This window comes from Bufo bufo, chromosome 1, assembly GCF_905171765.1.
Source record: "Bufo bufo chromosome 1, aBufBuf1.1, whole genome shotgun sequence".
NCBI lineage: Eukaryota > Metazoa > Chordata > Amphibia > Anura > Bufonidae > Bufo > Bufo bufo.
Genome location: NC_053389.1, coordinates 266482050 through 266499562, shown reverse-complemented (window position 1 = coordinate 266499562; position 17513 = coordinate 266482050). Strand labels below are relative to the sequence as shown.

Sequence of the window (17513 nt, the reverse complement as noted above, 5' to 3'; positions counted from 1 at the left end):
GGGCACCAGGACACTAACACTCTCATCAGCCCCCCGGGCACCAACAACCTCAGGGCCAAAAAGGCCCCTACTCCCCACACCTGCACCACACACCAACACTGATAGAAACGGACCAAGTCTGCCCAGTGTCTATGTCTCAAATCACCCCAATTAACGCCACCCAGGAGCATAGGAGAGCTGCGTCTAAGTCAGCTATGTGCCCCCCGCATCTGTGTCGGACCACCACAGACACTCAGGCCACACCGACGCGCAGACCCAATAAGCCGGCCCCACAAGCCTCCAGGAAGGCTCCTCTCATCAAGGACCTCAGACTCCACCGATGTTAAAAGCCCAAACTCATGGAACTGCTTATGGCGGCAGAAGATAGGAAGATAAGGCGATGCTAAACCACGCCGGAAAGAAGGCACACAGCCGCAGACCAAACTTCACCCAGTCATCGGCCATTCCTCGGAAGTCTAGCGGGCGGTGGAGCAGCAAGCAACGAGGCGTCACCTGGTCATCAGCGAGCTGCAGCGAGAGTTGAGGCGGCGATGGACCCGATAAACCCGCCAGAAAGAATGCAGCACCAACTTCATCCGGCCATTTCACAGAGGCTCGCGGTGGAGCAACAGAGTGAGGTAAGGGGGCGGGGTGCAGCACGTCCTACGTCATGCAGATTTTGCTGGACTGTTTTTTTTGACACCATGTCCCATTTGAAGCCCCCCTGATGCACCCTTAGAGTAGAAACTCCAAAAAAGTGACCCCATTTTAGAAACTACGGGATAGGGTGGAAGTTTTATTGGTACTAGTTTAGGGTACATATGATTTTTGGTTGCTCTATATTACACTTTTTGTGAGGCAAGGTAACATGAAACAGCTGTTTTGGCACCGTTGTTTTTTTATGTTATTTACAACATTCATCTGACAGGTTAGATCATGTGGTATTTTTATAGAACAGATTGTCACGGACACGGCGATACCTAATATATATACAATTTTTTTTATTTATGTAAGTTTTACACAATGATTTCATTTTTGAAACAAAAAAAATCATGTTTTAGTGTCTCCATAGTCTGAGAGCCATAGTTTTTGCAGTTTTGGGGTGATTATCTTGGGTAGGGTATTATTTTTGTGGGATGAGATGACGGTTTGATTGGCACTATTTTGGGGTGCGTATGACTTTTTGATCGATTGGTATTACACTTTTTGTGATGTCAGATGACAAAAAATGGCTTTTTTTACACCGTTTTTTTTTTTACGGTGTTCACTTGAGGGGTTAGGTCATGTGATATTTTAATAGAGCCGGTCAATACGGACGCAGCGATACCTAATATGTATACTTTTTTTTTTTATTTATGTAAGTTTTACACAATGATTTCATTTTTTAAACAAAAAAAATCATGTTTTAGTGTCTCCATAGTCTGAGAGCCATAGTTCTTTTCAGTTTTTGGGCGATTATCTCGGGTAGGGTATGATTTATGCGGGATAAGATGACGGTTTGATTGGCACTATTTTGGGGTGCGTATGACTTTTTGATCGCTTGCTATTACACTTTTTGTGATGTAAGATGACAAAAAATGGCTTTTTATACACTGTTGCCTTCCATGCCATCGGGTCCCCCCTACAGCTGCACCTGTACACCCTGTGTCCTTAAGAGGTTAACATATTTTTTTTTTTATCAAGACCCATCTGGATCTTGAAGATCCAGTGGGACTGATGGCTATACAGTGCATTGCAATAGTCATCTATTGCAATGCACTGTATAGTGTCTATTACAGTTACACTAAGGCTGATCAGACCATTACCTATGTAAGGCGTCCGGTTGCCATGGCAACCATCGGGCCACTGCCATCGCATTAGCGTCGGCCCGATGGAAGACAGAAGGAGCTCCCTCCCTCTCAACCCCATGGATGCCACGGGCATCTATGGGGTTAAACGTCCGAGATCGGTGCCAGCACCGATTTTGGCCATAGCAGAAGAGTGTCAGCTGTAAGTTACAGCTAACACTCTCTGCTGATGGCAGCGGCTCCGTTCCTGAGCTGCTGCCATCACACTGAGGCTGGCTGGCAGGAGGCAATGGGGGCATCTGGGGGCATTATAGGGGGAAATAAATTACTTGGGGCACTGGGGGTCATTATATCAATGGAGGCATAATGGCAGTCATGCCTGGTTTCAGGCTGTGATCTCCAGCGTGGAGATCACAGCCTGAAACCCGCATTTTTTACACTAAAGCGCTTCTGCAGAGACTAACCAATCGGAGTGCTTGCCGGTAAGGGACCACTCTGATTGGTCCTTGTAGGCTTCCCCGATGTCTCTGCTCTTGGGGAGAGTCGAGACTCCGGTGCTGTGACACTATATAGTGTCACAGCCCCGGTAAGCAGTTTGGACGCGACAGTATGTCCAAATGCAGTAAATTTCTTGCAAATTGGACGTACAGTAACATCCAAATGCTTGAAGGTTGTAAGGTGCAGATTAGTTACGCCGCAATCTGTGACTTATCCTCGCTCACGCTAGGTCTTAAATTGTGGGTGGGTAAAAGGATGGGCTGGGAGGCCTGTCTCATTTACCATTTTCTACACCTGTAGAAGCGGTCTTAAATTTATAACTGGCGGAGGATCCACTGAAGTTTTGGAGAAGTTGGCGCTTCTTCATAACTTCAGCAGAACCACCGCCAGTTTAGGGGTTTATTAGGCCCGCATCTTAAACGCCGGTCGCAATAAATGTGTCCCTATGCGCCTGATGTATCATACTCAGTTCACCCATTTAATATGGAAAGTGCGGGAAATCCAGCATTAAAAAATCAATAAAGGTATAAAAAAAACACACTTTGTTTCTTCAGACTAAAAAGATGGCAAAAAACTGATAACATGTTTTGGGTGACGGCCATTCTTACTCCTATCTGTCAGCTATCAGTAAGCGTGACGCAAGTAAGTGATTTTTTTGGCAGTTTTTTTAACATGAAGAAATAAAGTATGTGTCTTCTAACTTTATTGCATCTTCGGATGCTGGATTTCCCTCATCTTCAATTTACATTGCTTGGCTTGTGGGTCTCGCAAGCTAATCTGAGCATTTATGGGACTATGGGAAAGATTTACAAAACAGGTGTAAAGGAAAACTGGCTTAGTTGCCCAATAAACCAATCAGCTATTCCACCTTTTGTTTCTCAGGGCTCCTTTGAAAATGAAAGGTGGAACTGATTGTTGCTATAGGCAACTAATCCAGGTTTCCGTACGCCAGTTTTGATAAGTCTCCCCCCTATGTCTTTGTCTAGATAATGCTACTGAAGATCACATCTACAAAACTGAGTGGAACTGTAAGGCTTATTTACATACTTTCATCCATTTTTGTCTAAAAAAGAAGGAAAAAAAGGTGCATTTGATGTTTTTGCAAATTTTGGAAGCCAAAAATCACAAAAAAATGATATTTTTTTCACTTTCTACACCATGCAAACCAGCTTTTTTTTTAAAAAAAAGGGACATTAAGGAGGTGGGATGGGGAACTTGGCAGTTCAGCATATTTACTATAATTTACACCAGAAACCTGATATAAATTATGCCAGAAATCCACCCTAGCTCCGAGCAGGCATCTAATTCAGAGTCAGACCAATTTTGAGATTAGAGATGCTCCAAAATCATTGCTGCTTAATAAATTTGGTGAATCTCAAGCAATGCAAGCATTAGAAAATCAAGTCCTGTGGTGCTTCTGAAGCATATGGCACTGCATTACAGACCCATACTCCTTTGGTTGGAGCATGCCACATTATTATTTTTTTAAACAGATTCCATATAAATCAATCAAAAAGAAAAAAAAACTTTATAGGGCGCGGTTCTTAATAACCCTTGTGCTGGCGGTGGATCCGCAGAAGTTATGAAGAGGTGCCAGCTTCTAATTAACTTCGGTACATCCAGCGCCAGTTCTAAATGTAAGACAGTTTCTCAGCAGGCTTAGGCCTCTTTCACACTACTGTATGTCGATTTCAGTGTTTTGCTGTCCGTTTTTTCACGGATCCGTTGTTCCGTCTTTTTGTTTCTGTTGTGTTTCCGTTCCGTTGTGTTTCCGTTCCGTTTTTCCGTATGGCATATACAGTATACAGTAATTACATAGAAAAAATTGGGCTGGGCATAACATTTTCAATAGATGGTCCCGCAAAAACGGAACGGATACGGAAGACATACGGATACATTTCCGTATGTGTTTCGTTTTTTTTGCAGACCCATTGACTTGAATGGAGCCACGGATTGTGATTTGCGGGCAATAATAGGACAAGTTCTATCTTTCAACGGAACGGAAAAACGGAAATACGGAAACGGAATGCATACGGAGTACATTCCGTTTTTTTTGCGGAACCATTGTAATGAATGGTTCCGTATACGGACCGTATACGGAACGCAAAAAACGGTACGCAAAACGGAAAAAAAAAACGGTAGTGTGAAAGAGGCCTTACCTGTAGACCCTTTTCTATGCCTAAAACAGGCGTAGAAAATGATGAATGATACGGGCCTGCCAGTCCACCCCCTTTCCCGACCACACCACGCCCCCTTTTGTAGACCTGGCGTGAGTCGGAAAAAGTTGCAGATTGTGGCGCAAATAACCTTTGCACCACAATCTGCACTAGAAATATGCCTATATATAGGCATATTTCTGATCGTAAATGACCCCCTATGTGTTTGAATTTCCAGTTGGAAGAATAGAAAGGTACAGTATAGCCTCAATATGGCATCATACAATTCCAAGATTGCATGCAGCCATCATATACTTGTGGACATGAGTATTCTCACAAATCGATTATCCTGTAGTAATAGCTTTGTTAATTATTTGTGACAACTACTGAATCTGTAAGAAAAGACTAAGAAGTTGTCAAAGTCCTCCCTCTGTTATTAGGTAGACTGAATGTGATCTGACTGTCCACCTTTTGCCCTCCCCCTTTGCTTTTAATATGAGATATAGCCCCTCATGTTTAACATAATCTTCCATCTCACTTTCCCACTCCTAATATTCTTCGTATTAGCTACTTGACAAACCTGTTGACAACAGCAAAGGGATGACTTTAGAAAAAAGACACCTCCAGCAATGTTGTATTAATAAAAAGGGCATATGTGTTACATTCATGTTTGCTTTTGGGAAAAAAAAGTCTCAAAGGTCAAACGTTTCAATCCCTTTAGGAGTCTCCCCATCTCCAAAAGCTCAACTTTAAGGAATTCAATGGGGGTATCTATTTCTAAAAAGTATTTTAACCACTTACGTGAGCAACTAAAGATTTCAGATTTTGAAGTTTTTAACGCTTTGATGTATCAGACAACTTTGTAAGCACAGAAGGGGTCCACTATAGAAAATGCTATACCAACAGATATCATTAGCAGACTTTGTATTGTACCCATCTGGAAAAATGATCGTCTCCATGTCTTTGGTTGACAGCCACAATGGGTCATCTGCCTAGTTCATCCATGTCTTGACAAGAATGGAGCATTAGTGCTAGGATTATCATGGGCCTACCAAGCCCAATGAAGTCTGGTATATACCGAGGTTTGCTAGTGCCAGCCCATAGACAGAAGTTTTCCAATCAGCACTCCTCTACCATTAGATGGGGGCTCTATCAAATTCTACTCTTAGCTTTGAGGGACCTCAGAAAACAATCAGTGGCACATTAGTGCCCCTAGTGCTAATGCAGAATGCTGGGCCACAGAGGAGGCGCTAGAGAGGATGAGAGTGGTGGCAGTGGCAAATAGTAGTCCTCACTGTGGCTAATCCCTCTCCCGCAAGCGCTCCCTGGGACACGCATGCAGTGAGTGGCGGGCGCACCTTTTCTTTCCTTGGTGCACACTCTCGACTTTTTGGGTCTCCTGTCTGGTGTTAGGTGGGGTGCCCTTGATGTCAGGTAGATGGGTGCAAGGCAGTAAGGCAGATGTAAGGGCTGGTGGATGGATGTTTGAGTCAAAGACTGGGCCCGTTTTGTTTTAATAAATTAGTCTGCTTCTTTACCTAAATGATTGGAGTTGTAGTACAAGTACATATAGCAGCAATATGCACAGTTCTGAGGTAAATTAGGCTTCTCTAGCAATGATGGTAGTAATCATACATGAATCTCTATCTATCTACACTTTGTAATCTTCCAAAATAACCACAGTGTGCAATTCTGTTCTCCTTAACTCCTTCTGCAATGTCAAGGCTGCAGGGTGCAGATCTCAGATCCAGATGGCCAGTCTGTTTCAAAAGTGTGGTAGGCGCCAAAGCAATATACCGTACCCTTTCCACAGCAATAAAGTATTTTGCCATAAATGAGTAACCTTATTATCTATCCAAGCACTATCTTGAAAGTGGTTCTCAACCATCCAGAAATTTCTGTTCTCTTTCTCTCAGGGGTAGTGATTTAAATGCTTTTTGGCAGTTTTTAATCTCAGGGATGATGGTTCCCTGGACTAGGCCTAGTTCTTAGGAGCTCTCAATAGGCATATCCTCACTCTAGCTCTGCTTGCTACTGAACTCTCTAACCAGGGGAGGGGACCGGCCCATCACCCCGGCAACATAACCATGACTGCCAGATTAAATTTATTGCTGCTCATAGACAACCATGTGGCATACACAGTTTATACATAAAAAATACTTTAACCATAAATCACAACATTAACAGAAGTGATACTTGTCAGATTTTACCCTCTTGCAGTGATCCACTAGGCCACTGCACTAACAGATTATTGCAAGGGTTGCTAGCAATATCGCATATAATTAGATGGTCTAGGAGGAAACTATAATGTGACACAAAAGCGACATTAGCTCTGTATAGAGAAGTAGAGCAGCAAGTTCAAGTTGACTTAGTAAACCATCACTAATTCTCATGGGATTTCAGATGGGAGATATTTTCAATCAGATATTCTAATGGTCCATTCTACACTATTCTACGGCTGAATTAATGCAGAATTGGTCATTAACCCATAGAGCAGCAGTCCCCAACTGCCGGGCTGTGGCCGAGGACCGGGCCCTGGAAGATTGTTTGCCGGGCCGCGCCAATATAGAGGAGCGGAGACGCCAGGCGCATGTGCGTCCGACACGCACATCACACACAGCGTGCGACCGTACAGCGGGAAGGAAGGAGAGCGTTCTTCCTTCCAACTGTGATGCCGGCCAGCCACTGCCACCAATGAAAATGCTTGAAAAGGGCTTGTGAGGCAGGGATTGGTTAGGTCCCACTGCCCCACCAATGAAAATGCTGAAAAGGGCTTGTGAGGGTGGGATTAGTTAGGTCTCACTTCTCCACCAATGGAAATAAACATGACGGCCCGAGGGGAGAGGGGGGTTGTCGGCATCCAGTTTCAGCTAGTATCTGAGGGAGTGAGTGGGAGAATGACCTGCAGTTCCTCTTCCATGTCACCTTGAAAATATCAGCAGTGCAGCAGAGCCCTGTGCAGCAGAGACCTGTGCAGCAGAGACCAGTGCAGCAGAGACCAGTGCAGCAGAGACCAGTGCAGCAGAGACCAGTGCAGCAGAGCCCAGTGCAGCAGAGCCCAGTGCAGAAGAGACCAGTGACCACTAGACCCTAGTCAGTTTTGTGCAGCCAATTCAGGTATAGTTACCATGTCAGCCTGAAATAAAGGCAGTGAGATATCAATGTAATAGTAAGGCCTATTTTACACTGCTGGCATAGTTCCTGCATGTTGTTCTACAGAGAACAACCTACAGGAGCTATCTGGTTCCGGCATTCGCAGATGTTACCAGAATGTCTTCCGGTCCCATGGACTATAATGGAGTCTGCTAGAGATCCAGCTGTTACACGGCAAATATGCCAGGATTCGGCTGGAGAAATACCGCTGCTTAGTCAATGGAGCTAGCTGGCATTCCGGTAACATCCAGCAATTTTGGATCCAGATAGCTCTCGATCCAACATTTGGGGTTAATGTGACTCATTAACCACAATGTTGCCAGTAGCCATAATTTGAGAAGATGGGGTTCACCTATTATTAATCTGAGGTACATGGTGCTATTACATTAGTACCCCCCATGTACCTCACATTAAAAGTAAGTGGCCCCAAGCACCTCAACTAATGATGGGCAACATTGAGTTAACCATTAATGTGAGGTACACATGATGAGGTTACTTACTATTAATGTGAGGCACACGCAGGTCCAAATTGATAAAACAATGTGCCTCATATTAACAGCATGTACCTGATGCCATTAACCCCATGTTGTCCATTATGTTAAGCGGGGTACTTGACGAGGTTGCTATTAATATGTGGCACATGGTTTCATCAATTTAGACTCCATGTGCCTCACATTAATAGCCAGTAACCTTATCATACTGTAGTACCCAACACCAACCCACACATTATCCCCATGTTGCCCAATGTCCATCATGTCAGGAAGTACTTGCTGGTGTTACTATTAATATTAGGCACATGGCTTTATCAATTTAGACCTCTATTTGCTTCACATTAATAGTGACCTCATCAAGTACCTCCTCACATAATGGGCAACTGATACATTGCAAAAAATAAAAAATAAAAAATACTCACACTTTAACCCCATGCAATGGTATCGAATTGGTATTGAGTGTTGCAATACCATTTTTGGTATCAAACTCAAAATTCTGGTGTTAGAGAAGACTTTATGCCTGCTCAGTGTCCGTTGTATTCCCTCTAGCTGAGACGCCATACAATTGCTGCGTACCTCTTCACAGCCAGGGAAAAAATTTGCTGTTCTTGCAAGTCTCGCAGCCAGGGTCTCGCAAGAACAGCTCATCTTCTCCCTGGCTGTGAAGAGGTTTGCAGCAATTGTACGTCATCTCAACTAGAGCAAATACAGCGTCCACTGAGCAGGGAGGAAGTCTCTTCCTCCCTGAACCTAGAATTACAGATTTTTTAATATACAGGCTGCCTATACCTATACCATGCTACACTACATACCAATCACAGCTTGAAAAAGCGTGTATCCACTGTTGCCCAAAACGTTACAGCAATATGTGAATATCCATATGTGGTGGTTCTCCAATAAAATAAATTCTTAATTGCAGGATTTATTAGGGCCATGCGCCAAATAGGAGAACAAGAATAGTGCCGTTGAACCAGTGTATAAGTCAAGTAAATACATATTAGGCGCAAAAAAGGAACAGGGGCTGTAGCAGAAGAACTGAGGGGCCAATTAAAAAAAAAAAAACAGAGCTATATTCAGGGAACCGTAACAAGTGGACATATTAGATTTCATTTTTTCTCACTTGTGCACTCCACGCACCGATAAAATAAAGCCACAAGCTAATTAGCCCTTGTAAAATGATTAAAAAACAAACATTGCTGCAGAGTTTCTTCGAAAAGGGAGAAAGACCCAATGATGAGACAGCAGAACACTCCAACACTGAAAAAAAAAGAAAGCTGCATTTAAAAGTAAATACCAAGAGTCCTACTTAAATTACGGGTTTATCGCAACAGGTGATTCACATGCCCCAAACCTGCTGTGTGTAATATATGGCGAACGACTATCCAATGAGGCCATGAAGCCCTCAAAACTGCTTCGCCACTTAGAGACCAAGCACCCTGCATCAAAAGACAAGCCTTTGGAGTTTTTTGAAAGAAAAAAACGTGAATATGAAGGACAGAAGCAATTACTGAAGACCACCTCATCATCAAATGTGTCTGCACTGAAAGCATCAGTCTTAGGCCTCTTTCACACGGGCGTTGCGGGAAAATGTGCGGGTGCGTTACAGGAACACCCGCGATTTTTCCGCACGAGTGCAAAACATTGTAATGTGTTTTGCACTCGCGTGAGAAAAATTGCGCGTGTTTGGTACCCAAACCCGAACTTCTTCACAGAAGTTCGGGCTTGGGATCGGTGTTCTGTAGATAGTATTATTTTCCCTTATAACATGGTTATAAGGGAAAATAATAGCATTCTGAATACAGAATGCATAGTAAAACATCGCTGGAGGGGTTAAAAAAAAATAAAAAATTATTTAACTCACCTTAGTCCACTTGATCGCGTACCCGGCATCTCCTTCTGGCTTCATCTGATCTCTGTGCAGCAACAGGACCTTTGGTGACGTCATTCCGGTCATCACATGATCCATCACATGATCTTTTACCATGGTGATGGATCATGTGATGACCGGAATGACGTCACCAAAGGTCCTGTTGCTGCACAGAGATCAGATGAAGCCAGAAGGAGATGCCGGGTACGCGATCAAGTGGACTAAGGTGAGTTAATTTTTTTTTTATTATTTTTTTACCCCCTCCAGCGATGTTTTACTATGCATTCTGTATTCAGAATGCTATTATTTTCCCTTATAACCATGTTATAAGGGAAAATAATAATGATCGGGTCTCCTAGCAACCGTCTCCTAGCAACCGTGCGTGAAAATCGCACCGCATCCGCACTTGCTTGCGGATGCTTGCGATTTTCACGCAACCCCATTAATTTCTATTGGGGCCTGCATTACGTGAAAAACGCACAAAGAGGAGCATGCTGCGATATTCACGCAATGCACAAGTGATGCGTGAAAATCACCGCTCACGTGAACAGCCCCATAGAAATGAATGGGTCGGTATTCAGTGCGGGTGCAATGCGTTCACCTCCCGCATCGCATCTGCGCGGAATACTCGCTCGTGTGAAAGGGGCCTTAGTGGCTAACCGCATTGCCAAGGCTAAGAAGCCCTTTACTATTGGTGAAGAATTGATCATGCCTGCCGCTAAGGACATCTGCCGTGAGCTTTCAGGAGAGGCTGCAGTTAAAAAGATAGCACAGGTTCCTCTTTCGGCTAGCACCATAACTAGACGAATTGAGGTACAATTGCAGAGGACATTGAGGTACAATTGTTAGAGAGGATTAATGAGTCACCATGGTACGCAATCCAAGTTGATAAGTCTACTGATGTTGACAACAAGGCAATAATGCTTGTTTTTGTGTGATATTTTTCAGGAGGATGTGCATGAGGATATGTTATGTGCATTATTGTTGACAGCCAACACCACAGCTGCAGAGCTATTCAAGTCTTTGGATGATTACATAACAGGAAAACTAAACTGGTCATTTTGTGTCGGTGTATGCACCACACCAGACCCGCGGACTAGGAATGAATGGATCTGTGACCCATTTGTGAACAAGCCTGGTGAGGCAACCTTGTCGGTGCTAGAAGAAGACCAACTACTTGAGATTGCAAATGATGGTGGCCTTAAAAGTATGTTTGAGATGTCAAATCTCGCAATGTTTTGGATTAAAGTCAAGACAGAACATCCTGAGATCTCCACAAAAGTGGTGAAGACTCTGCTGCCATTTCCAACATCCTATCTTTGTGAAGCAGGGTTATCTGCAGTGACAGCAACCAAAACAAGATTACGGAGTAGATTGGACAGAAGGAACACACTTCGGGTGTCATTGTCGCACCTAGATGGAACTGTCTTGTTTCACGGAAGCAAGCCCAGTGCTCCCAGTGATTCTGCATTATGGTGAGTTGAGTCACATTTACATAATAAATGTAATCGTTATATAGTGTTAGATATTTTAATATGCACCTTGTGTTTTGTTATGCACGTGAATCAGTCAGCGTCGACCAGCACCCCCCTAAGTGACTGCAGCATGCAGAGGGTTTGTGGAGAGTATGGGTTCCCTCCGCTTCCCCATCGGGTCCCCGCGCTGCAGTGACTGGGACCTGATGGCAGCCCGATGACTTTCATAGGCATCGGGGCTTGCCTTATATGGAAGCCTGTGAGATCCAGCCCCTTAGGCTGGGTCTCACAGGCAGGCTATCAGCATAAAAGGATGTATTGTACTGCATTGCAGAGTGGATCAGACCCCAGAAGTTGAAGTCCCAGAGTGGGACAAAAAAAAAAATGAAAAAAAGCCTTTTTCCCAAAATAAAACAGATAAAATTGTAAAAAACAAAACAAAAAAAAAAAAAACAGACTTATTGGGTATTGCCGTGTCCGTAACGACCGATTCTATAAAAATACCACATGATCCACCCCCTCACCTGAACACCGTAGTAAACATAAAATAAAACTGTGCTAAAACAACCATTTTTTTGTCACCTTACATCACAAAAAGTGCAACACCAAGCAATCAAAAAGGTGTATACACCCAAAAATAGTACCAATCAAACCGTCTCCTCATCCCCTATATAAAAGAATTGGGCAAAATATAAAAAAAAACTATGGCTCTCAGAATATGGAGACACTAAAACATGATTTTTTTTGTTTCAAAAATGCTTTTATTGTGTTAAAAGTGAAAAAAGTAGACCTCAAAATAGTACCAATCAAACTGTCATCACATCCTGCAATAAATTAGACCCTACCTAAGACAATCGCCCAAAAAATAAACAAACTATGGCTCTCTGAATATAGAGACACTTAAACATGTTTTTTTTTGTTTCAAAAATGCTTTTATTGTTTAAAACTTAAATAAATAAAAAAAAGTATACATATTAGGTATCGCCGCGTCCGTAATGACCTGTTGTATAAAAATATCACATGACTTATCCCCTCAGGTGAACACCATAAAAAATAAAAAAAACTGTCAAAAAACATTTTTGGCACCTTACTTAAAAAAAAGTGTAATACCGAGCGATCAAAAAGTCATATGCACCCTAAAATAGTACCAATCAAACCGTCATCTCATACAAAAAAAAAATGAGGCCCTACATAAGACAGTCGCCCAAAAACTAAAAAAAAACTATGGCTTTCAGAATATGGAGACATTAAAAAAACTTTTTTTTTCAAAAATGCTTTATTATGTAAAACTGAAACAAACACCCCTAAAAAGTTGTCATATTTGGTATTGTTGCGTCCATAACAACCTGCTCTATAAAAATAGCACATGATCTAACCTGTAAGATGAACATTGTAAAAAAACAAAAAATAAAAACGGTACCAAAACAGCTATTTATGTTACCTTGCCTTACAAAAAGTGTAATATAGAGCAACCAAAAATCTTATGTACCCCAAAATAGTACCAACAAAACTGCCACCTTATCCCATAGTTTCCAAAATGGGGTCACTTTTTTGGAGTTTCTACTCTAGGGGGTGCATCAGTGGGTCTTCAAATGTGACATGGCAACTTAAAATTATCCCAGTGAAATCTGCCCTCCAAAAACCGTATGGTGCTCTTTTTCTTCTGTGCCCTGCTGTGTGACCATACAGCGGTTTACGATCACAACAGGGCCGGACTGGACATAGGGCAGACCGGGCATTTGCCCGGTGGGCCGGGCCGCCTGGTGGGCCTGGCCGAACACAATCAGCCGGGCCGCCGGCTGAGTTTTTTTTTTAAATTAATGTGGCAGGCAGGAGTGGAGATGAGCTCTTCCCAGTGGCGTAACTATCGGGGCCCGAGAGCAGTCACTGTACTTCGTCACTCGGGGCCCGGGCCCCTGTCAGAGCAGCTGACTTCTCCTGGGGTCCAGAGTCCTGCACTTGCACTCTGTCACTGACCTCCGAGTCCTGACTTCAGTGACATTGCTCCGCCTCTCCCCTCTATAGTTCTTGTGATGGACAGTGGTGACCAGCAAGTTCAGGAACAGAACGGCCCGATCTTTTCTGCCCGCGAAGCGATTCCTGCAGCCTGAACCTTTCCTGGCCTGCATGATGAACATCAGTTGGATTGTCACAACTGCACCAGTGATGTGAGTAGCACAGGGGAACTACTGCTGTTATATTCAGCTTTCCCAGACTGTGCACATGTGACCTGCAGTACAGTAGGAAAGCTGGGTGAATTATATCATGAAATGTCATCCAGCTTCCCTGCTATCCTGCATGGCACAAGTGCAGAGGCATTAGTGTATGGGGGAGAGGTACAGCAGGAAAGCTGGGTGTCTATATATGTGTATTGTATATGTGTGCGTCCATGTATGTGGTGACTGTGTGTATGAATGCATTCATGTATGTGGAGAGTGCGTGTATGAGTGCGTCCATGTATGTGGTGACTGTGAGTATGAGTGCGTCCATGTATGTGGTGACTGTGAGTATGAGTGCGTCCATGTATGTGGAGAGTGTGTGTATGAGTGCGTCCATGTATGTGGAGACTGCGTCCATGTATGTGGAGAGTGCGTGTATGACTGCATCCATTTATGTGGTGAGTGCGTGTATGACTGCATCCATTTATGTGGAGAGTGCGTGTATGACTGCGTCCATTTATGTGGAGAGTGCGTGTATGACTGCGTCCATGTATGTGGAGAGTGCGTGTATGACTGCGTCCATGTATGTGGAGAGTGCGTGTATGACTGCGTCCATGTATGTGGAGAGTGCGTGTATGACTGCGTCCATTTATGTGGAGAGTGCGTGTATGACTGCGTCCATGTATGTGGAGAGTGCGTGTATGACTGCGTCCATGTATGTGGAGAGTGCGTGTATGACTGCGTCTATGTATGTGGAGAGTGCGTGTATGAGTGCGTCCATGTATGTGGAGAGTGCGTGTATGACTGCGTCCATTTATGTGGAGAGTGCGTGTATGACTGCGTCCATGTATGTGGAGAGTGCGTGTATGACTGCGTCCATTTATGTGGAGAGTGCGTGTATGACTGCGTCCATGTATGTGGAGAGTGCGTGTATGACTGCGTCCATGTATGTGGAGAGTGCGTGTATGACTGCGTCTATGTATGTGGAGAGTGCGTGTATGAGTGCGTCCATGTATGTGGAGAGTGCGTGTATGACTGCGTCCATGTATGTGGAGAGTGCCTGTCTGACTGCGTCCATGTATGTGGAGAGTGCCTGTCTGACTGCGTCCATGTATGTGGAGAGTGCCTGTCTGACTGCGTCCATGTTTGTGGAGACTGCGTGTATGACTGCGTCCATGTATGTGGAGAGTGCGTGTATGACTGCGTCCATGTATGTGGAGAGTGCGTGTATGACTGCGTCCATGTATGTGGAGAGTGCGTGTATGACTGCGTCCATGTATGTGGAGAGTGCGTGTATGACTGCGTCCATGTATGTGGAGAGTGCGTGTATGAGTGCGTCCATGTATGTGGAGAGTGCGTGTATGACTGCGTCCATGTATGTGGAGAGTGCCTGTATGACTGCGTCCATGTATGTGGAGAGTGCCTGTATGACTGCGTCCATGTATGTGGAGAGTGCGTGTATGACTGTGTCCATGTATGTGGAGAGTGCGTGTATGACTGCGTCCATGTATGTGGAGAGTGCGTGTATGAGTGCATCTATGTATGTGGAGAGTGCGTGTATGAGTGCATCTATGTATGTGGAGAGTGCGTGTATGACTGCACTATGGGGGCATCTACTGGGGGCCCTGTATACTGGCACGCATTATAGGTGGGCACTATGGAGAAGTGGGGGACAAGAGCACTATGAGGGCATTATATAGGGGCATTTAATACTGGCACCCATTTTGATGCCACTATGGGGAAGGGAGGAAAGGAGCATTATGGGGGTATCTATGTGGGGCAGTCTATAGGGGCATTTTATAGTGCCACATTATGGAGGGCACTATGGAGACGGGGAAGGAGCACTATGGGGGCATCTTCTGGGGGGCCTATATGGGAGTATTTTATACTGGCACAAATTATAAGGTCACTATGGGCACCTAAGCTCAACTGGTGGCACTAAGTGTTTTTTGTAATGGCACATAGTACAGGTCATTGGAACACATGAGGGCACTCTGGGGACATTGGCTCTACTGGGGGCACTAAGAGGAGGTATTACTTTTTTTACTGCCACACGACGGGGCATTTTTTTTTGTACTGGTGCACATTATAAGGGGGGGGGGTTCTACTGTCACACATTATAAAGAGAATTATTACTATCGGGGCATTATGGTGGGCTTTATTACAACTGGGGGACTATGGGAGCATTATTACTTGTGGGACACAATTACTGTTGGGGGCACTGTAGGAGCACTATTACTACTAAATGCACTCTGGCAAAGAAATAATTACTATAGTTGGGACTTTGGGAGCACCATTACTTTGGGGGCACCATTACTTTGGGGGCACCCTGGCACAGCATCAGCTTAGCACAGTTCTTTTTGCAGTATAGTTTTGGGGAGCACAGCTTCTCAGCATTGGGGGTGCATGATGGGATGTTAATTGGAGGATGATGGAAAAGTAGGAAACTAAGATGTCTGTCAAACTCTGCAGAGACGAAAGATGGCTGAAAGAAATCATCATGGCGGTCTGGTCTGAATGGAGAAGATGAAGAAAGAGAACATCTACATCAGAGGAGACGTCACTGGATATAAGAGGTATGGGGCGCTGTATGAGGCTACTTTCACATCTGCGTTAGTGATCCTGGCAGGCTGGTCCAGCTGAGAATTCACTGGATCCGGCACTGCTGGATGCAGACAGAATGCCCTCCAGCCCCATTAACTATAATGGGGTACGGCAGATATCCGGACACAATCTGGGAAAAATGCAGAGAATCAGCGGGACATAAACCGCTGCATGCTGTGCTTTGTGTCGGATTAGGTGGCCGGATCGTACTAAGACCCCTAATGTCACCTGGGGACCCCAAAGAAGCTTGTGTTTTGGCTGAAGCCTTCCTATCTTACTGGTGGCTGGCCCTGCCTCTCAATTGTTCTTCCGGTTTTGGCTCCGCCCCTAGACTGCAAGGGGGTGGGGCCTGTTGGGGGTCATGTGATTGGGCTGCTCAGTCAAAAATGCCCGGGCCTATTTTTTGTCCCAGTCCGGCCCTGGATCACAAATAGGGTGTTTCTGTAAACTGCAGAATCAGAGTAATAAATATTGAGTTTTGTTTGTCTGTTAACCCTTGCTTTGTTACGGGAATAAATGGATTAGAATGGAAAATCTGCCAAAAAGGTGAAATTCTGAAATTTCATCTACATTTTCGTTTAATTTTTGTGGAACCCCTAAAGGGTTAACAACGTTTGTAAAAAATTTCTGAAAAATTTCAATATTTGCTTCTAAACTTCTAAGCCTTCTAATGTCCCCAAAAAATAAAATGGCATTCACAAAATGATCAAAACATAAAGTAGACATATGGGAAATGTAAAGTAATAACTATTATATGAGGTATCACTATCTGTCTTAAAAGCAGAGAAATAGAAATTTGGAAAGTTGCAAATTTTTCAAATTTTTGGGTAAATTTGGGATTTAAAAAAAAATAAAAATGAAAAATATTGACTGAAATTTACCACTATCATGAAGTACAATGTGTCACAAATAAAACAATCTCAGAATGGCTTGGATAAGTAAAAGCGTTCCAAAGATATTACCACATAAAGTGACACATGTCAAATTTCCCAAAAAAACGGCCTGGTCCTTAAGGTGAAATATGGCAGGGTCTTGAAAGGGTTAATGTTGAAGTCCTGAAACACTCCTTTAAATCAGAAAATATTATGTTAGGATGAAAATCGTGCTTTGCAGATACATTTTCAGTTTGAACACACATCATAATGTTTTTTTTTACAATTTCCAGCCTATCTTTGAAATCAGGACTAGTGGTGACAGATAAATCCAAGACACATGAGCAAAAACACAAGAGATCACAAAACTTAATGGCTTTTATTGTAGGTGGAGTGAAGGTGATTATTATCAGACTTGTGTACAGGAACATAAATACTCTTGTATGCAGAAGACACAGAGATGCATAGTCAT

The 17513-nt window shown here is 43.7% G+C and overlaps 1 protein-coding gene across 1 annotated transcript in view; it reads right to left on the bottom strand.

Moving 5' to 3' along the window:
- ANO2 (anoctamin 2) overlaps nucleotides 1-17513 on the bottom strand; it is a 541215-nt gene that overhangs the window by 145004 nt on the left and 378698 nt on the right. The window lies entirely within an intron of this gene.